This window comes from Phyllobates terribilis, unplaced genomic scaffold (genome assembly GCF_046119375.1).
Source record: "Phyllobates terribilis strain yellow unplaced genomic scaffold, ASM4611937v1 Scaffold_1__5_contigs__length_1240528914, whole genome shotgun sequence".
Classification (NCBI taxonomy): Eukaryota; Metazoa; Chordata; class Amphibia; order Anura; family Dendrobatidae; genus Phyllobates; species Phyllobates terribilis.
The window spans coordinates 676,234,126-676,256,727 of record NW_027362761.1 but is presented as its reverse complement, the minus strand read 5'-3'; positions in this window follow the sequence as shown (position 1 = coordinate 676,256,727).

Genomic DNA, 22,602 nt, shown 5'->3' with positions numbered 1-22,602 from the left:
GAACTCTTCCATTTTTCTCGGAAATCCGCTCATGTTTAGCAATGCTTTGGAACTCTTCCATTGTTCTTGGAATTCCGCTGATGTTTAACAATGCTTTTGGAACTCTTCCATTGTTTTCGAAATTCCGCTGATGTTTAACAATGCTTTGGAACTCTTCCAATGTTCTCAGATTTTCGCTGAAGTTGAAAAATGCTTTGGAACTCTTCCATTGTTCTCAGAATTCCACTGATGTTTAAAAATGCTTTGGAACTCTTCCATTGTACTCGGAATTCCGCTGAAGTTTAAAAAAGCTTTGGAACTCTTCCATTGTTCTCGGAATTCCGCTGAAGTTTAAGAATGCTTTGGAACTCTTCCATTGTTCTCGGAATTCCGCTGATGTTTAACAATCCTTTGGATCTCTTAGATTGTTCACCAAATTCTGCTGAAGTTTAAAGATGCTTTGGAGCTCTTCCATTGTTCTCGGAATTTCGCTGATGTTTAACAATGCTTTGAAACTCTTCCATTGTCAAGGAATTCCGCTGTAGTTTAACAATGCTTTGGAACTCTTCCATTGTTCTCGGAATTCTGCTGAAGTTTAAAAATGCTTTGGAATTCTTCCATTGTTCTCAGAATTCCGCCAATGTTTAACAATGCATTGCAACTCTTCCATTGTTCAAGGAATTCCGCTGTAGTTTAACAATGCTTTGGAACTCTTCCATTGTTCTCGAAATTCCGCTGAAGTTTAACAATGCTTTGGAACTATTCCATTGTTCTCGCAATTCTGCTGAAGTGTGAAAATGCTTTAGAACTCTTCCATTGTTCTCAGAATTCCGCTAATGTTTAACAATGCATTGCAACTCTTCCATTGTTCTCAGAATTCCGATGATGTTTAACAATGCTTTGGAACTCTTCCATTTTTCTCGGAAATCCGCTCATGTTTAGCAATGCTTTGGAACTCTTCCATTGTTCTTGGAATTCCGCTGATGTTTAACAATGCTTTTGGAACTCCTCCATTGTTTTCGAAATTCCGCTGATGTTTAACAATGCTTTGGAACTCTTCCAATGTTCTCAGATTTCCGCTGAAGTTGAAAAATGCTTTGGAACTCTTCCATTGTTCTCAGAATTCCACTGATGTTTAAAAATGCTTTGGAACTCTTCCATTGTACTCGGAATTCCGCTGAAGTTTAAAAAAGCTTTGGAACTCTTCCATTGTTCTCGGAATTCCGCTGAAGTTTAAAAATGCTTTGGAACTCTTTCATTGTTCTCGTAATTCCGCTGATGTTTAACAATCCTTTGGATCTCTTAGATTGTTCACCAAATTCTGCTGAAGTTTAAAGATGCTTTGGAGCTCTTCCATTGTTCTCGGAATTTCGCTGATGTTTAACAATGCTTTGAAACTCTTCCATTGTCAAGGAATTCCGCTGTAGTTTAACAATGCTTTGGAACTCTTCCATTGTTCTCGGAATTCTGCTGAAGTTTAAAAATGCTTTGGAATTCTTCCATTGTTCTCAGAATTCTGTTGATGTTTAATATTTCATTTGGAACTCTTCCATTGTTCTCGGAATTCCGCTGATGTTTTACAATCCTTTGGATCTCTTAGATTGTTCACCAAATTCTGCTGAAGTTTAAAAATGCTTTGGAACTCTTCCATTGTTCTCGTAATTCCGCTGATGTTTAACAATCCTTTGGATCTCTTAGATTGTTCACCAAATTCTGCTGAAGTTTAAAGATGCTTTGGAGCTCTTCCATTGTTCTCGGAATTTCGCTGATGTTTAACAATGCTTTGAAACTCTTCCATTGTTCAAGGAATTCCGGTGTAGTTTAACAATGCTTCGGAACTCTTCCATTGTTCTCGGAATTCTGCTGAAGTTTAAAAAAGCTTTGGAACTCTTCCATTGTTCTCGGAATTCCGCTGAAGTTTAAAAATGCTTTGGAACTCTTCCATTGTTCTCGGAATTCCGCTGATGTTTTACAATCCTTTGGATCTCTTAGATTGTTCACCAAATTCTGCTGAAGTTTAAAGATGCTTTGGAGCTCTTCCATTGTTCTCGGAATTCTGCTGAAGTTTAAAAATGCTTTGGAATTCTTCCATTGTTCTCAGAATTCCGCTGATGTTTAATATTTCATTTCTAACTCTTCCATTGTTCTCAGAATTCCGCTAATGTTTAACAATGCATTGCAACTCTTCCATTGTTCAAGGAATTCTGCTGTAGTTTAACAATGCTTTGGAACTCTTCCATTTTTCTCGAACTTCCGCTGAAGTTTAACAATGCTTTGGAACTCTTCCATTGTTCTCGCAATTCTGCTGAAGTGTGAAAATGCTTTAGAACTCTTCCATTGTTCTCAGAATTCCGCTAATGTTTAACAATGCATTGCAACTCTTCCATTGTTCTCAGAATTCCGATGATGTTTAACAATGCTTTGGAACTCTTCCATTTTTCTCGGAAATCCGCTCATGTTTAGCAATGCTTTGGAACTCTTCCATTGTTCTTGGAATTCCGCTGATGTTTAACAATGCTTTTGGAACTCTTCCATTGTTTTCGAAATTCCGCTGATGTTTAACAATGCTTTGGAACTCTTCCAATGTTCTCAGATTTTCGCTGAAGTTGAAAAATGCTTTGGAACTCTTCCATTGTTCTCAGAATTCCACTGATGTTTAAAAATGCTTTGGAACTCTTCCATTGTACTCGGAATTCCGCTGAAGTTTAAAAAAGCTTTGGAACTCTTCCATTGTTCTCGGAATTCCGCTGAAGTTTAAAAATGCTTTGGAACTCTTCCATTGTTCTCGGAATTCCGCTGATGTTTAACAATCCTTTGGATCTCTTAGATTGTTCACCAAATTCAGCTGAAGTTTAAAGATGCTTTGGAGCTCTTCCATTGTTCTCGGAATTCCGCTGATGTTTAACAATGCTTTGAAACTCTTCCATTGTCAAGGAATTCCTCTGTAGTTTAACAATGCTTTGGAACTCTTCCATTGTTCTCGGAATTCTGCTGAAGTTTAAAAATGCTTTGGAATTCTTCCATTATTCTCAGAATTCCGCCAATGTTTAACAATGCATTGCAACTCTTCCATTGTTCAAGGAATTCCGCTGTAGTTTAACAATGCTTTGAAACTCTTCCATTGTTCTCGAAATTCCGCTGAAGTTTAACAATGCTTTGAAACTATTCCATTGTTCTCGCACTTCTGCTGAAGTGTGAAAATGCTTTAGAACTCTTCCATTGTTCTCAGAATTCCGCTAATGTTTAACAATGCATTGCAACTCTTCCATTGTTCTCAGAATTCCGATGATGTTTAACAATGCTTTGGAACTCTTCCATTTTTCTCGGAAATCCGCTCATGTTTAGCAATGCTTTGGAACTCTTCCATTGTTCTTGGAATTCCGCTGATGTTTAACAATGCTTTTGGAACTCTTCCATTGTTTTCGAAATTCCGCTGATGTTTAACAATGCTTTGGAACTCTTCCAATGTTCTCAGATTTTCGCTGAAGTTGAAAAATGCTTTGGAACTCTTCCATTGTTCTCAGAATTCCACTGATGTTTAAAAATGCTTTGGAACTCTTCCATTGTACTCGGAATTCCGCTGAAGTTTAAAAAAGCTTTGGAACTCTTCCATTGTTCTCGGAATTCCGCTGAAGTTTAAGAATGCTTTGGAACTCTTCCATTGTTCTCGGAATTCCGCTGATGTTTAACAATCCTTTGGATCTCTTAGATTGTTCACCAAATTCTGCTGAAGTTTAAAGATGCTTTGGAGCTCTTCCATTGTTCTCGGAATTTCGCTGATGTTTAACAATGCTTTGAAACTCTTCCATTGTCAAGGAATTCCGCTGTAGTTTAACAATGCTTTGGAACTCTTCCATTGTTCTCGGAATTCTGCTGAAGTTTAAAAATGCTTTGGAATTCTTCCATTGTTCTCAGAATTCCGCCAATGTTTAACAATGCATTGCAACTCTTCCATTGTTCAAGGAATTCCGCTGTAGTTTAACAATGCTTTGGAACTCTTCCATTGTTCTCGAAATTCCGCTGAAGTTTAACAATGCTTTGGAACTATTCCATTGTTCTCGCAATTCTGCTGAAGTGTGAAAATGCTTTAGAACTCTTCCATTGTTCTCAGAATTCCGCTAATGTTTAACAATGCATTGCAACTCTTCCATTGTTCTCAGAATTCCGATGATGTTTAACAATGCTTTGGAACTCTTCCATTTTTCTCGGAAATCCGCTCATGTTTAGCAATGCTTTGGAACTCTTCCATTGTTCTTGGAATTCCGCTGATGTTTAACAATGCTTTTGGAACTCCTCCATTGTTTTCGAAATTCCGCTGATGTTTAACAATGCTTTGGAACTCTTCCAATGTTCTCAGATTTCCGCTGAAGTTGAAAAATGCTTTGGAACTCTTCCATTGTTCTCAGAATTCCACTGATGTTTAAAAATGCTTTGGAACTCTTCCATTGTACTCGGAATTCCGCTGAAGTTTAAAAAAGCTTTGGAACTCTTCCATTGTTCTCGGAATTCCGCTGAAGTTTAAAAATGCTTTGGAACTCTTTCATTGTTCTCGTAATTCCGCTGATGTTTAACAATCCTTTGGATCTCTTAGATTGTTCACCAAATTCTGCTGAAGTTTAAAGATGCTTTGGAGCTCTTCCATTGTTCTCGGAATTTCGCTGATGTTTAACAATGCTTTGAAACTCTTCCATTGTCAAGGAATTCCGCTGTAGTTTAACAATGCTTTGGAACTCTTCCATTGTTCTCGGAATTCTGCTGAAGTTTAAAAATGCTTTGGAATTCTTCCATTGTTCTCAGAATTCTGTTGATGTTTAATATTTCATTTGGAACTCTTCCATTGTTCTCGGAATTCCGCTGATGTTTTACAATCCTTTGGATCTCTTAGATTGTTCACCAAATTCTGCTGAAGTTTAAAAATGCTTTGGAACTCTTCCATTGTTCTCGTAATTCCGCTGATGTTTAACAATCCTTTGGATCTCTTAGATTGTTCACCAAATTCTGCTGAAGTTTAAAGATGCTTTGGAGCTCTTCCATTGTTCTCGGAATTTCGCTGATGTTTAACAATGCTTTGAAACTCTTCCATTGTTCAAGGAATTCCGGTGTAGTTTAACAATGCTTCGGAACTCTTCCATTGTTCTCGGAATTCTGCTGAAGTTTAAAAAAGCTTTGGAACTCTTCCATTGTTCTCGGAATTCCGCTGAAGTTTAAAAATGCTTTGGAACTCTTCCATTGTTCTCGGAATTCCGCTGATGTTTTACAATCCTTTGGATCTCTTAGATTGTTCACCAAATTCTGCTGAAGTTTAAAGATGCTTTGGAGCTCTTCCATTGTTCTCGGAATTCTGCTGAAGTTTAAAAATGCTTTGGAATTCTTCCATTGTTCTCAGAATTCCGCTGATGTTTAATATTTCATTTCTAACTCTTCCATTGTTCTCAGAATTCCGCTAATGTTTAACAATGCATTGCAACTCTTCCATTGTTCAAGGAATTCTGCTGTAGTTTAACAATGCTTTGGAACTCTTCCATTTTTCTCGAACTTCCGCTGAAGTTTAACAATGCTTTGGAACTCTTCCATTGTTCTCGCAATTCTGCTGAAGTGTGAAAATGCTTTAGAACTCTTCCATTGTTCTCAGAATTCCGCTAATGTTTAACAATGCATTGCAACTCTTCCATTGTTCTCAGAATTCCGATGATGTTTAACAATGCTTTGGAACTCTTCCATTTTTCTCGGAAATCCGCTCATGTTTAGCAATGCTTTGGAACTCTTCCATTGTTCTTGGAATTCCGCTGATGTTTAACAATGCTTTTGGAACTCTTCCATTGTTTTCGAAATTCCGCTGATGTTTAACAATGCTTTGGAACTCTTCCAATGTTCTCAGATTTTCGCTGAAGTTGAAAAATGCTTTGGAACTCTTCCATTGTTCTCAGAATTCCACTGATGTTTAAAAATGCTTTGGAACTCTTCCATTGTACTCGGAATTCCGCTGAAGTTTAAAAAAGCTTTGGAACTCTTCCATTGTTCTCGGAATTCCGCTGAAGTTTAAAAATGCTTTGGAACTCTTCCATTGTTCTCGGAATTCCGCTGATGTTTAACAATCCTTTGGATCTCTTAGATTGTTCACCAAATTCAGCTGAAGTTTAAAGATGCTTTGGAGCTCTTCCATTGTTCTCGGAATTCCGCTGATGTTTAACAATGCTTTGAAACTCTTCCATTGTCAAGGAATTCCTCTGTAGTTTAACAATGCTTTGGAACTCTTCCATTGTTCTCGGAATTCTGCTGAAGTTTAAAAATGCTTTGGAATTCTTCCATTATTCTCAGAATTCCGCCAATGTTTAACAATGCATTGCAACTCTTCCATTGTTCAAGGAATTCCGCTGTAGTTTAACAATGCTTTGAAACTCTTCCATTGTTCTCGAAATTCCGCTGAAGTTTAACAATGCTTTGAAACTATTCCATTGTTCTCGCACTTCTGCTGAAGTGTGAAAATGCTTTAGAACTCTTCCATTGTTCTCAGAATTCCGCTAATGTTTAACAATGCATTGCAACTCTTCCATTGTTCTCAGAATTCCGATGATGTTTAACAATGCTTTGGAACTCTTCCATTTTTCTCGGAAATCCGCTCATGTTTAGCAATGCTTTGGAACTCTTCCATTGTTCTTGGAATTCCGCTGATGTTTAACAATGCTTTTGGAACTCTTCCATTGTTTTCGAAATTCCGCTGATGTTTAACAATGCTTTGGAACTCTTCCAATGTTCTCAGATTTTCGCTGAAGTTGAAAAATGCTTTGGAACTCTTCCATTGTTCTCAGAATTCCACTGATGTTTAAAAATGCTTTGGAACTCTTCCATTGTACTCGGAATTCCGCTGAAGTTTAAAAAAGCTTTGGAACTCTTCCATTGTTCTCGGAATTCCGCTGAAGTTTAAAAATGCTTTGGAACTCTTCCATTGTTCTCGGAATTCCGCTGATGTTTAACAATGCTTTGGAACTCTTCCAATGTTCTCAGATTTCCGCTGAAGTTGAAAAATGCTTTGGAACTCTTCCATTGTTCTCAGAATTCCACTGATGTTTAAAAATGCTTTGGAACTCTTCCATTGTACTCGGAATTCCGCTGAAGTTTAAAAATGCTTTGGAACTCTTTCATTGTTCTCGTAATTCCGCTGATGTTTAACAATCCTTTGGATCTCTTAGATTGTTCACCAAATTCTGCTGAAGTTTAAAGATGCTTTGGAGCTCTTCCATTGTTCTCGGAATTTCGCTGATGTTTAACAATGCTTTGAAACTCTTCCATTGTCAAGGAATTCCGCTGTAGTTTAACAATGCTTTGGAACTCTTCCATTGTTCTCGGAATTCTGCTGAAGTTTAAAAATGCTTTGGAATTCTTCCATTGTTCTCAGAATTCTGTTGATGTTTAATATTTCATTTGGAACTCTTCCATTGTTCTCGGAATTCCGCTGATGTTTTACAATCCTTTGGATTTCTTAGATTGTTCACCAAATTCTGCTGAAGTTTAAAAATGCTTTGGAACTCTTCCATTGTTATCGTAATTCCGCTGATGTTTAACAATCCTTTGGATCTCTTAGATTGTTCACCAAATTCTGCTGAAGTTTAAAGATGCTTTGGAGCTCTTCCATTGTTCTCGGAATTTCGCTGATGTTTAACAATGCTTTGAAACTCTTCCATTGTTCAAGGAATTCCGGTGTAGTTTAACAATGCTTCGGAACTCTTCCATTGTTCTCGGAATTCTGCTGAAGTTTAAAAAAGCTTTGGAACTCTTCCATTGTTCTCGGAATTCCGCTGAAGTTTAAAAATGCTTTGGAACTCTTCCATTGTTCTCGGAATTCCGCTGATGTTTTACAATCCTTTGGATCTCTTAGATTGTTCACCAAATTCTGCTGAAGTTTAAAGATGCTTTGGAGCTCTTCCATTGTTCTCGGAATTCTGCTGAAGTTTAAAAATGCTTTGGAATTCTTCCATTGTTCTCAGAATTCCGCTGATGTTTAATATTTCATTTCTAACTCTTCCATTGTTCTCAGAATTCCGCTAATGTTTAACAATGCATTGCAACTCTTCCATTGTTCAAGGAATTCTGCTGTAGTTTAACAATGCTTTGGAACTCTTCCATTTTTCTCGAACTTCCGCTGAAGTTTAACAATGCTTTGGAACTCTTCCATTGTTCTCGCAATTCTGCTGAAGTGTGAAAATGCTTTAGAACTCTTCCATTGTTCTCAGAATTCCGCTAATGTTTAACAATGCATTGCAACTCTTCCATTGTTCTCAGAATTCCGATGATGTTTAACAATGCTTTGGAACTCTTCCATTTTTCTCGGAAATCCGCTGATGTTTAGCAATGCTTTGGAACTCTTCCATTGTTCTTGGAATTCCGCTGATGTTTAACAATGCTTTTGGAAGTCTTCCATTGTTTTCAAAATTCCGCTGATGTTTAACAATGCTTTGGAACTCTTCCAATGTTCTCAGAATTCCGCTGAAGATGAAAAATGCTTTGGAACTCTTCCATTGTACTCGGAATTCCGCTGAAGTTTAAAAAAGCTTTGGAACTCTTCCATTGTTCTCGGAATTCCGTTGATGTTTAACAATCCTTTGGATCTCTTTGATTGTTCACCAAATTCTGCTGAAGTTTAAAGATGCTTTGGAACTCTTCCATTGTTCTCGGAATTCAGCTGATGTTTAACAATGCTTTGAAACTCTTCCATTGTTCAAGGAATTCCGATGTAGTTTAACAATGCTTTGGAACTCTTCCATTGTTCTCGGAATTCTGCTGAAGTTTAAAAATGCTTTGGAATTCTTCCATTGTTCTCAGAATTCCGCTGATGTTTAATATTTCATTTGGAACTCTTCCATTGTTCTCAGAATTCCGCTAATGTCTAACAATGCATTGCAACTCTTCCATTGTTCAAGGAATTCCGCTGTAGTTTAACAATGCTTTGGAACTCTTCCATTGTTCTCGGAATTCTGCTGAAGTTTAAAAATGCTTTGGAATTCTTCCATTGTTCTCAGAATTCCGCTGATGTTTAAAAATGCTTTGGAACTCTTCCATTGTACTCGGAATTCCGCTGAAGTTTAAAAAAGCTTTGGAACTCTTCCATTGTTCTCGGAATTCTGCTGAAGTTTAAAAGTGCTTTGGAACTCTTCCATTGTTCTCGGAATTCCGCTGATGTTTAACAATCCTTTGGATCTCTTAGATTGTTCACCAAATTCAGCTGAAGTTTAAAGATGCTTTGGAGCTCTTCCATTGTTCTCGGAATTCCGCTGATGTTTAACAATGCTTTGAAACTCTTCCATTGTCAAGGAATTCCTCTGTAGTTTAACAATGCTTTGGAACTCTTCCATTGTTCTCGGAATTCTGCTGAAGTTTAAAAATGCTTTGGAATTCTTCCATTATTCTCAGAATTCCGCCAATGTTTAACAATGCATTGCAACTCTTCCATTGTTCAAGGAATTCCGCTGTAGTTTAACAATGCTTTGAAACTCTTCCATTGTTCTCGAAATTCCGCTGAAGTTTAACAATGCTTTGGAACTATTCCATTGTTCTCGCACTTCTGCTGAAGTGTGAAAATGCTTTAGAACTCTTCCATTGTTCTCAGAATTCCGCTAATGTTTAACAATGCATTGCAACTCTTCCATTGTTCTCAGAATTCCGATGATGTTTAACAATGCTTTGGAACTCTTCCATTTTTCTCGGAAATCCGCTCATGTTTAGCAATGCTTTGGAACTCTTCCATTGTTCTTGGAATTCCGCTGATGTTTAACAATGCTTTTGGAACTCTTCCATTGTTTTCGAAATTCCGCTGATGTTTAACAATGCTTTGGAACTCTTCCAATGTTCTCAGATTTTCGCTGAAGTTGAAAAATGCTTTGGAACTCTTCCATTGTTCTCAGAATTCCACTGATGTTTAAAAATGCTTTGGAACTCTTCCATTGTACTCGGAATTCCGCTGAAGTTTAAAAAAGCTTTGGAACTCTTCCATTGTTCTCGGAATTCCGCTGAAGTTTAAGAATGCTTTGGAACTCTTCCATTGTTCTCGGAATTCCGCTGATGTTTAACAATCCTTTGGATCTCTTAGATTGTTCACCAAATTCTGCTGAAGTTTAAAGATGCTTTGGAGCTCTTCCATTGTTCTCGGAATTTCGCTGATGTTTAACAATGCTTTGAAACTCTTCCATTGTCAAGGAATTCCGCTGTAGTTTAACAATGCTTTGGAACTCTTCCATTGTTCTCGGAATTCTGCTGAAGTTTAAAAATGCTTTGGAATTCTTCCATTGTTCTCAGAATTCCGCCAATGTTTAACAATGCATTGCAACTCTTAAATTGTTCAAGGAATTCCGCTGTAGTTTAACAATGCTTTGGAACTCTTCCATTGTTCTCGAAATTCCGCTGAAGTTTAACAATGCTTTGGAACTATTCCATTGTTCTCGCAATTCTGCTGAAGTGTGAAAATGCTTTAGAACTCTTCCATTGTTCTCAGAATTCCGCTAATGTTTAACAATGCATTGCAACTCTTCCATTGTTCTCAGAATTCCGATGATGTTTAACAATGCTTTGGAACTCTTCCATTTTTCTCGGAAATCCGCTCATGTTTAGCAATGCTTTGGAACTCTTCCATTGTTCTTGGAATTCCGCTGATGTTTAACAATGCTTTTGGAACTATTCCATTGTTTTCGAAATTCCGCTGATGTTTAACAATGCTTTGGAACTCTTCCAATGTTCTCAGATTTCCGCTGAAGTTGAAAAATGCTTTGGAACTCTTCCATTGTTCTCAGAATTCCACTGATGTTTAAAAATGCTTTGGAACTCTTCCATTGTACTCGGAATTCCGCTGAAGTTTAAAAAAGCTTTGGAACTCTTCCATTGTTCTCGGAATTCCGCTGAAGTTTAAAAATGCTTTGGAACTCTTTCATTGTTCTCGTAATTCCGCTGATGTTTAACAATCCTTTGGATCTCTTAGATTGTTCACCAAATTCTGCTGAAGTTTAAAGATGCTTTGGAGCTCTTCCATTGTTCTCGGAATTTCGCTGATGTTTAACAATGCTTTGAAACTCTTCCATTGTCAAGGAATTCCGCTGTAGTTTAACAATGCTTTGGAACTCTTCCATTGTTCTCGGAATTCTGCTGAAGTTTAAAAATGCTTTGGAATTCTTCCATTGTTCTCAGAATTCTGTTGATGTTTAATATTTCATTTGGAACTCTTCCATTGTTCTCGGAATTCCGCTGATGTTTTACAATCCTTTGGATCTCTTAGATTGTTCACCAAATTCTGCTGAAGTTTAAAAATGCTTTGGAACTCTTCCATTGTTCTCGTAATTCCGCTGATGTTTAACAATCCTTTGGATCTCTTAGATTGTTCACCAAATTCTGCTGAAGTTTAAAGATGCTTTGGAGCTCTTCCATTGTTCTCGGAATTTCGCTGATGTTTAACAATGCTTTGAAACTCTTCCATTGTTCAAGGAATTCCGGTGTAGTTTAACAATGCTTCGGAACTCTTCCATTGTTCTCGGAATTCTGCTGAAGTTTAAAAAAGCTTTGGAACTCTTCCATTGTTCTCGGAATTCCGCTGAAGTTTAAAAATGCTTTGGAACTCTTCCATTGTTCTCGGAATTCCGCTGATGTTTTACAATCCTTTGGATCTCTTAGATTGTTCACCAAATTCTGCTGAAGTTTAAAGATGCTTTGGAGCTCTTCCATTGTTCTCGGAATTCTGCTGAAGTTTAAAAATGCTTTGGAATTCTTCCATTGTTCTCAGAATTCCGCTGATGTTTAATATTTCATTTCTAACTCTTCCATTGTTCTCAGAATTCCGCTAATGTTTAACAATGCATTGCAACTCTTCCATTGTTCAAGGAATTCTGCTGTAGTTTAACAATGCTTTGGAACTCTTCCATTTTTCTCGAACTTCCGCTGAAGTTTAACAATGCTTTGGAACTCTTCCATTGTTCTCGCAATTCTGCTGAAGTGTGAAAATGCTTTAGAACTCTTCCATTGTTCTCAGAATTCCGCTAATGTTTAACAATGCATTGCAACTCTTCCATTGTTCTCAGAATTCCGATGATGTTTAACAATGCTTTGGAACTCTTCCATTTTTCTCGGAAATCCGCTCATGTTTAGCAATGCTTTGGAACTCTTCCATTGTTCTTGGAATTCCGCTGATGTTTAACAATGCTTTTGGAACTCTTCCATTGTTTTCGAAATTCCGCTGATGTTTAACAATGCTTTGGAACTCTTCCAATGTTCTCAGATTTTCGCTGAAGTTGAAAAATGCTTTGGAACTCTTCCATTGTTCTCAGAATTCCACTGATGTTTAAAAATGCTTTGGAACTCTTCCATTGTACTCGGAATTCCGCTGAAGTTTAAAAAAGCTTTGGAACTCTTCCATTGTTCTCGGAATTCCGCTGAAGTTTAAAAATGCTTTGGAACTCTTCCATTGTTCTCGGAATTCCGCTGATGTTTAACAATCCTTTGGATCTCTTAGATTGTTCACCAAATTCAGCTGAAGTTTAAAGATGCTTTGGAGCTCTTCCATTGTTCTCGGAATTCCGCTGATGTTTAACAATGCTTTGAAACTCTTCCATTGTCAAGGAATTCCTCTGTAGTTTAACAATGCTTTGGAACTCTTCCATTGTTCTCGGAATTCTGCTGAAGTTTAAAAATGCTTTGGAATTCTTCCATTATTCTCAGAATTCCGCCAATGTTTAACAATGCATTGCAACTCTTCCATTGTTCAAGGAATTCCGCTGTAGTTTAACAATGCTTTGAAACTCTTCCATTGTTCTCGAAATTCCGCTGAAGTTTAACAATGCTTTGAAACTATTCCATTGTTCTCGCACTTCTGCTGAAGTGTGAAAATGCTTTAGAACTCTTCCATTGTTCTCAGAATTCCGCTAATGTTTAACAATGCATTGCAACTCTTCCATTGTTCTCAGAATTCCGATGATGTTTAACAATGCTTTGGAACTCTTCCATTTTTCTCGGAAATCCGCTCATGTTTAGCAATGCTTTGGAACTCTTCCATTGTTCTTGGAATTCCGCTGATGTTTAACAATGCTTTTGGAACTCTTCCATTGTTTTCGAAATTCCGCTGATGTTTAACAATGCTTTGGAACTCTTCCAATGTTCTCAGATTTTCGCTGAAGTTGAAAAATGCTTTGGAACTCTTCCATTGTTCTCAGAATTCCACTGATGTTTAAAAATGCTTTGGAACTCTTCCATTGTACTCGGAATTCCGCTGAAGTTTAAAAAAGCTTTGGAACTCTTCCATTGTTCTCGGAATTCCGCTGAAGTTTAAAAATGCTTTGGAACTCTTCCATTGTTCTCGGAATTCCGCTGATGTTTAACAATCCTTTGGATCTCTTAGATTGTTCACCAAATTCTGCTGAAGTTTAAAGATGCTTTGGAGCTCTTCCATTGTTCTCGGAATTTCGCTGATGTTTAACAATGCTTTGAAACTCTTCCATTGTCAAGGAATTCCGCTGTAGTTTAACAATGCTTTGGAACTCTTCCATTGTTCTCGGAATTCTGCTGAAGTTTAAAAATGCTTTGGAATTCTTCCATTGTTCTCAGAATTCCGCCAATGTTTAACAATGCATTGCAACTCTTCCATTGTTCAAGGAATTCCGCTGTAGTTTAACAATGCTTTGGAACTCTTCCATTGTTCTCGAAATTCCGCTGAAGTTTAACAATGCTTTGGAACTATTCCATTGTTCTCGCAATTCTGCTGAAGTGTGAAAATGCTTTAGAACTCTTCCATTGTTCTCAGAATTCCGCTAATGTTTAACAATGCATTGCAACTCTTCCATTGTTCTCAGAATTCCGATGATGTTTAACAATGCTTTGGAACTCTTCCATTTTTCTCGGAAATCCGCTCATGTTTAGCAATGCTTTGGAACTCTTCCATTGTTCTTGGAATTCCGCTGATGTTTAACAATGCTTTTGGAACTCTTCCATTGTTTTCGAAATTCCGCTGATGTTTAACAATGCTTTGGAACTCTTCCAATGTTCTCAGATTTCCGCTGAAGTTGAAAAATGCTTTGGAACTCTTCCATTGTTCTCAGAATTCCACTGATGTTTAAAAATGCTTTGGAACTCTTCCATTGTACTCGGAATTCCGCTGAAGTTTAAAAATGCTTTGGAACTCTTTCATTGTTCTCGTAATTCCGCTGATGTTTAACAATCCTTTGGATCTCTTAGATTGTTCACCAAATTCTGCTGAAGTTTAAAGATGCTTTGGAGCTCTTCCATTGTTCTCGGAATTTCGCTGATGTTTAACAATGCTTTGAAACTCTTCCATTGTCAAGGAATTCCGCTGTAGTTTAACAATGCTTTGGAACTCTTCCATTGTTCTCGGAATTCTGCTGAAGTTTAAAAATGCTTTGGAATTCTTCCATTGTTCTCAGAATTCTGTTGATGTTTAATATTTCATTTGGAACTCTTCCATTGTTCTCGGAATTCCGCTGATGTTTTACAATCCTTTGGATTTCTTAGATTGTTCACCAAATTCTGCTGAAGTTTAAAAATGCTTTGGAACTCTTCCATTGTTATCGTAATTCCGCTGATGTTTAACAATCCTTTGGATCTCTTAGATTGTTCACCAAATTCTGCTGAAGTTTAAAGATGCTTTGGAGCTCTTCCATTGTTCTCGGAATTTCGCTGATGTTTAACAATGCTTTGAAACTCTTCCATTGTTCAAGGAATTCCGGTGTAGTTTAACAATGCTTCGGAACTCTTCCATTGTTCTCGGAATTCTGCTGAAGTTTAAAAAAGCTTTGGAACTCTTCCATTGTTCTCGGAATTCCGCTGAAGTTTAAAAATGCTTTGGAACTCTTCCATTGTTCTCGGAATTCCGCTGATGTTTTACAATCCTTTGGATCTCTTAGATTGTTCACCAAATTCTGCTGAAGTTTAAAGATGCTTTGGAGCTCTTCCATTGTTCTCGGAATTCTGCTGAAGTTTAAAAATGCTTTGGAATTCTTCCATTGTTCTCAGAATTCCGCTGATGTTTAATATTTCATTTCTAACTCTTCCATTGTTCTCAGAATTCCGCTAATGTTTAACAATGCATTGCAACTCTTCCATTGTTCAAGGAATTCTGCTGTAGTTTAACAATGCTTTGGAACTCTTCCATTTTTCTCGAACTTCCGCTGAAGTTTAACAATGCTTTGGAACTCTTCCATTGTTCTCGCAATTCTGCTGAAGTGTGAAAATGCTTTAGAACTCTTCCATTGTTCTCAGAATTCCGCTAATGTTTAACAATGCATTGCAACTCTTCCATTGTTCTCAGAATTCCGATGATGTTTAACAATGCTTTGGAACTCTTCCATTTTTCTCGGAAATCCGCTGATGTTTAGCAATGCTTTGGAACTCTTCCATTGTTCTTGGAATTCCGCTGATGTTTAACAATGCTTTTGGAAGTCTTCCATTGTTTTCAAAATTCCGCTGATGTTTAACAATGCTTTGGAACTCTTCCAATGTTCTCAGAATTCCGCTGAAGATGAAAAATGCTTTGGAACTCTTCCATTGTACTCGGAATTCCGCTGAAGTTTAAAAAAGCTTTGGAACTCTTCCATTGTTCTCGGAATTCCGTTGATGTTTAACAATCCTTTGGATCTCTTTGATTGTTCACCAAATTCTGCTGAAGTTTAAAGATGCTTTGGAACTCTTCCATTGTTCTCGGAATTCAGCTGATGTTTAACAATGCTTTGAAACTCTTCCATTGTTCAAGGAATTCCGATGTAGTTTAACAATGCTTTGGAACTCTTCCATTGTTCTCGGAATTCTGCTGAAGTTTAAAAAAGCTTTGGAATTCTTCCATTGTTCTCAGAATTCCGCTGATGTTTAATATTTCATTTGGAACTCTTCCATTGTTCTCAGAATTCCGCTAATGTCTAACAATGCATTGCAACTCTTCCATTGTTCAAGGAATTCCGCTGTAGTTTAACAATGCTTTGGAACTCTTCCATTGTTCTCGGAATTCTGCTGAAGTTTAAAAATGCTTTGGAATTCTTCCATTGTTCTCAGAATTCCGCTGATGTTTAAAAATGCTTTGGAACTCTTCCATTGTACTCGGAATTCCGCTGAAGTTTAAAAAAGCTTTGGAACTCTTCCATTGTTCTCGGAATTCTGCTGAAGTTTAAAAGTGCTTTGGAACTCTTCCATTGTTCTCGGAATTCCGCTGATGTTTAACAATCCTTTGGATCTCTTAGATTGTTCACCAAATTCAGCTGAAGTTTAAAGATGCTTTGGAGCTCTTCCATTGTTCTCGGAATTCCGCTGATGTTTAACAATGCTTTGAAACTCTTCCATTGTCAAGGAATTCCTCTGTAGTTTAACAATGCTTTGGAACTCTTCCATTGTTCTCGGAATTCTGCTGAAGTTTAAAAATGCTTTGGAATTCTTCCATTATTCTCAGAATTCCGCCAATGTTTAACAATGCATTGCAACTCATCCATTGTTCAAGGAATTCCGCTGTAGTTTAACAATGCTTTGAAACTCTTCCATTGTTCTCGAAATTCCGCTGAAGTTTAACAATGCTTTGGAACTATTCCATTGTTCTCGCACTTCTGCTGAAGTGTGAAAATGCTTTAGAACTCTTCCATTGTTCTCAGAATTCCGCTAATGTTTAACAATGCATTGCAACTCTTCCATTGTTCTCAGAATTCCGATGATGTTTAACAATGCTTTGGAACTCTTCCATTTTTCTCGGAAATCCGCTCATGTTTAGCAATGCTTTGGAACTCTTCCATTGTTCTTGGAATTCCGCTGATGTTTAACAATGCTTTTGGAACTCTTCCATTGTTTTCGAAATTCCGCTGATGTTTAACAATGCTTTGGAACTCTTCCAATGTTCTCAGATTTTCGCTGAAGTTGAAAAATGCTTTGGAACTCTTCCATTGTTCTCAGAATTCCACTGATGTTTAAAAATGCTTTGGAACTCTTCCATTGTACTCGGAATTCCGCTGAAGTTTAAAAAAGCTTTGGAACTCTTCCATTGTTCTCGGAATTCCGCTGAAGTTTAAAAATGCTTTGGAACTCTTCCATTGTTCTCGGAATTCCGCTGATGTTTAACAATCCTTTGGATCTCTTAGATTGTTCACCAAATTCTGCTGAAGTTTAAAGATGCTTTGGAGCTCTTCCATTGTTCTCGGAATTTCGCTGATGTTTAACAATGCTTTGAAACTCTTCCATTGTCAAGGAATTCCGCTGTAGTTTAACAATGCTTTGGAACTCTTCCATTGTTCTCGGAATTCTGCTGAAGTTTAAAAATGCTTTGGAATTCTTCCATTGTTCTCAGAATTCCGCCAATGTTTAACAATGCATTGCAACTCTTCCATTGTTCAAGGAATTCCGCTGTAGTTTAACAATGCTTTGGAACTCTTCCATTGTTCTCGAAATTCCGCTGAAGTTTAACAATGCTTTGGAACTATTCCATTGTTCTCGCAATTCTGCTGAAGTGTGAAAATGCTTTAGAACTCTTCCATTGTTCTCAGAATTCCGCTAATGTTTAACAATGCATTGCAACTCTTCCATTGTTCTCAGAATTCCGATGATGTTTAACAATGCTTTGGAACTCTTCCATTTTTCTCGGAAATCCGCTCATGTTTAGCAATGCTTTGGAACTCTTCCATTGTTCTTGGAATTCCGCTGATGTTTAACAATGCTTTTGGAACTCCTCCATTGTTTTCGAAATTCCGCTGATGTTTAACAATGCTTTGGAACTCTTCCAATGTTCTCAGATTTCCGCTGAAGTTGAAAAATGCTTTGGAACTCTTCCATTGTTCTCAGAATTCCACTGATGTTTAAAAATGCTTTGGAACTCTTCCATTGTACTCGGAATTCCGCTGAAGTTTAAAAAAGCTTTGGAACTCTTCCATTGTTCTCGGAATTCCGCTGAAGTTTAAAAATGCTTTGGAACTCTTTCATTGTTCTCGTAATTCCGCTGATGTTTAACAATCCTTTGGATCTCTTAGATTGTTCACCAAATTCTGCTGAAGTTTAAAGATGCTTTGGAGCTCTTCCATTGTTCTCGGAATTTCGCTGATGTTTAACAATGCTTTGAAACTCTTCCATTGTCAAGGAATTCCGCTGTAGTTTAACAATGCTTTGGAACTCTTCCATTGTTCTCGGAATTCTGCTGAAGTTTAAAAATGCTTTGGAATTCTTCCATTGTTCTCAGAATTCTGTTGATGTTTAATATTTCATTTGGAACTCTTCCATTGTTCTCGGGATTCCGCTGATGTTTTACAATCCTTTGGATCTCTTAGATTGTTCACCAAATTCTGCTGAAGTTTAAAAATGCTTTGGAACTCTTCCATTGTTCTCGTAATTCCGCTGATGTTTAACAATCCTTTGGATCTCTTAGATTGTTCACCAAATTCTGCTGAAGTTTAAAGATGCTTTGGAGCTCTTCCATTGTTCTCGGAATTTCGCTGATGTTTAACAATGCTTTGAAACTCTTCCATTGTTCAAGGAATTCCGGTGTAGTTTAAGAATGCTTCGGAACTCTTCCATTGTTCTCGGAATTCTGCTGAAGTTTAAAAAAGCTTTGGAACTCTTCCATTGTTCTCGGAATTCCGCTGAAGTTTAAAAATGCTTTGGAACTCTTCCATTGTTCTCGGAATTCCGCTGATGTTTTACAATCCTTTGGATCTCTTAGATTGTTCACCAAATTCTGCTGAAGTTTAAAGATGCTTTGGAGCTCTTCCATTGTTCTCGGAATTCTGCTGAAGTTTAAAAATGCTTTGGAATTCTTCCATTGTTCTCAGAATTCCGCTGATGTTTAATATTTCATTTCTAACTCTTCCATTGTTCTCAGAATTCCGCTAATGTTTAACAATGCATTGCAACTCTTCCATTGTTCAAGGAATTCTGCTGTAGTTTAACAATGCTTTGGAACTCTTCCATTTTTCTCGAACTTCCGCTGAAGTTTAACAATGCTTTGGAACTCTTCCATTGTTCTCGCAATTCTGCTGAAGTGTGAAAATGCTTTAGAACTCTTCCATTGTTCTCAGAATTCCGCTAATGTTTAACAATGCATTGCAACTCTTCCATTGTTCTCAGAATTCCGATGATGTTTAACAATGCTTTGGAACTCTTCCATTTTTCTCGGAAATCCGCTCATGTTTAGCAATGCTTTGGAACTCTTCCATTGTTCTTGGAATTCCGCTGATGTTTAACAATGCTTTTGGAACTCTTCCATTGTTTTCGAAATTCCGCTGATGTTTAACAATGCTTTGGAACTCTTCCAATGTTCTCAGATTTTCGCTGAAGTTGAAAAATGCTTTGGAACTCTTCCATTGTTCTCAGAATTCCACTGATGTTTAAAAATGCTTTGGAACTCTTCCATTGTACTCGGATTTCCGCTGAAGTTTAAAAAAGCTTTGGAACTCTTCCATTGTTCTCGGAATTCCGCTGAAGTTTAAAAATGCTTTGGAACTCTTCCATTGTTCTCGGAATTCCGCTGATGTTTAACAATCCTTTGGATCTCTTAGATTGTTCACCAAATTCTGCTGAAGTTTAAAGATGCTTTGGAGCTCTTCCATTGTTCTCGGAATTTCGCTGAAGTTTAACAATGCTTTGAAACTCTTCCATTGTCAAGGAATTCCGCTGTAGTTTAACAATGCTTTGGAACTCTTCCATTGTTCTCGAAATTCCGCTGAAGTTTAACAATGCTTTGGAACTATTCCATTGTTCTCGCAATTCTGCTGAAGTGTGAAAATGCTTTAGAACTCTTCCATTGTTCTCAGAATTCCGCTAATGTTTAACAATGCATTGCAACTCTTCCATTGTTCTCAGAATTCCGATGATGTTTAACAATGCTTTGGAACTCTTCCATTTTTCTCGGAAATCCGCTCATGTTTAGCAATGCTTTGGAACTCTTCCATTGTTCTTGGAATTCCGCTGATGTTTAACAATGCTTTTGGAACTCTTCCATTGTTTTCGAAATTCCGCTGATGTTTAACAATGCTTTGGAACTCTTCCAATGTTCTCAGATTTCCGCTGAAGTTGAAAAATGCTTTGGAACTCTTCCATTGTTCTCAGAATTCCACTGATGTTTAAAAATGCTTTGGAACTCTTCCATTGTACTCGGAATTCCGCTGAAGTTTAAAAAAGCTTTGGAACTCTTCCATTGTTCTCGGAATTCCGCTGAAGTTTAAAAATGCTTTGGAACTCTTCCATTGTTCTCGTAATTCCGCTGATGTTTAACAATCCTTTGGATCTCTTAGATTGTTCACCAAATTCTGCTGAAGTTTAAAGATGCTTTGGAGCTCTTCCATTGTTCTCGGAATTTCGCTGATGTTTAACAATGCTTTGAAACTCTTCCATTGTCAAGGAATTCCGCTGTAGTTTAACAATGCTTTGGAACTCTTCCATTGTTCTCGGAATTCTGCTGAAGTTTAAAAATGCTTTGGAATTCTTCCATTGTTCTCAGAATTCTGTTTATGTTTAATATTTCATTTGGAACTCTTCCATTGTTCTCAGAATTCCGCTAATGTTTAACAATGCATTGCAACTCTTCCATTGTTCAAGGAATTCCGCTGTAGTTTAACAATGCTTTGGAACTCTTCCATTGTTCTCGAAATTCCGCTGAAGTTTAACAATGCTTTGGAACTATTCCATTGTTCTCACAATTCTGCGGAAGTGTGAAAATGCTTTAGAACTCTCCCATTGTTCTCAGAATTCCGATGATGTTTAACAATGCTTTGGAACTCTTCTATTTTTCTCGGAAATCCGCTGATGTTTATCAATGCTTTGGAACTCTTCCATTGTTCTTGGAATTCCGCTGATGTTTAACAATGCTTTTGGAACTCTTCCATTGTTTTCAAAATTCCGCTGATGTTTAACAATCCTTTGGATCTCTTAGATTGTTCACCAAATTCTGCTGAAGTTTAAAGATGCTTTGGAACTCTTCCATTGTTCTCGGAATTCAGCTGATGTTTAACAATGCTTTGAAACTCTTCCATTGTTCAAGGAATTCCGCTGTAGTTTAACAATGCTTTGGAACTCTTCCATTGTTCTCAGAATTCCGCTGATGTTTAAAAATGCTTTGGAACTCTTCCATTGTACTCGGAATTCCGCTGAAGTTTAAAAAAGCTTTGGAACTCTTCCATTGTTCTCGGAATTCTGCTGAAGTTTAAAAGTGCTTTGGAACTCTTCCATTGTTCTCAGAATTCCGCTGATGTTTAACAATCCTTTGGATCTCTTAGATTGTTCACCAAATTCTGCTGAAGTTTAAAGATGCTTTGGAGCTCTTCTATTGTTCTCGGAATTCCGCTGATGTTTAACAATGCTTTGAAACTCTTCCATTGTCAAGGAATTCCTCTGTAGTTTAACAATGCTTTGGAACTCTTCCATTGTTCTCGGAATTCTGCTGAAGTTTAAAAATGCTATGGAATTCTTCCATTGTTCTCAGAATTCCGCTAATGTTTAACAATGCATTGCAACTCTTCCATTGTTCAAGGAATTCCGCTGTAGTTTAACAATGCTTTGGAACTCTTCCATTGTTCTCGAAATTCCGCTGAAGTTTAACAATGCTTTGGAACTATTCCATTGTTCTCACAATTCTGCTGAAGTGTGAAAATGCTTTAGAACTCTTCCATTGTTCTCAGAATTCCGCTAATGTTTAACAATGCATTGCAACTCTTCCATTGTTCTCAGAATTCTGATGATGTTTAACAATGCTTTGGAACTCTTCTATTTTTCTCGGAAATCCGCTGATGTTTAGCAATGCTTTGGAACTCTTCCATTGTTCTTGGAATTCCGCTGATGTTTAACAATGCTTTTGGAACTCTTCAATTGTTTTTGAAATTCCGCTGATGTTTAACAATGCTTTGGAACTCTTCCGATGTTCTCAGAATTCTGGTGAAGTTGAAAAATGCTTTGGAACTCTTGCATTGTTCTCAGAATTCCACTGATGTTTAAAAATGCTTTGGAACTCTTCCATTGTTCTCGGAATTCCGCTGAAGTTTAAAAATGCTTTGGAACTCTTCCATTGTTCTCAGAATTCCGCTGATGTTTAACAATCCTTTGGATCTCTTAGATTGTTCACCAAATTCTGCTGAAGTTTAAAGATGCTTTGGAACTCTTCCATTGTTCTCGGAATTCCACTGATGTTTAACAATGCTTTGAAACTCTTCCATTGTTCAGGAATTCCTGTGTAGTTTAACAATGCTTTGGAACTCTTCCATTGTTCTCGGAATTCTGCTGAAGTTTAAAAATGCTTTGGAACTCTTCCTTTGTTCTCAGAATTCCGCTGATGTTTAATATTTCATTTGGAACTCTTCCATTGTTCTCAGTATTCCGCTAATGTTTAACAATGCATTACAACTCTTCCATTGTTCAAGGAATTCCGCTGTAGTTTAACAATGCTTTGGAACTCATCCATTGTTCTAGAAATTCCGCTGAAGTTTAACAATGCTTTGGAACTCTTCCATTGTTCTCGGAATTCAGCTGAAGTGTGAACATGCTTTAGAACTCTTCCAATGTTCTCAGAATTCCGCTAATGTTTAACAATGCATTGCAACTCTTCCATTGTTCTCAGAATTCCGATGATGTTTAACAATGCTTTGGAACTCTTCCATTTTTCTCGGAAATACGCTCATGTTTAACAATGCT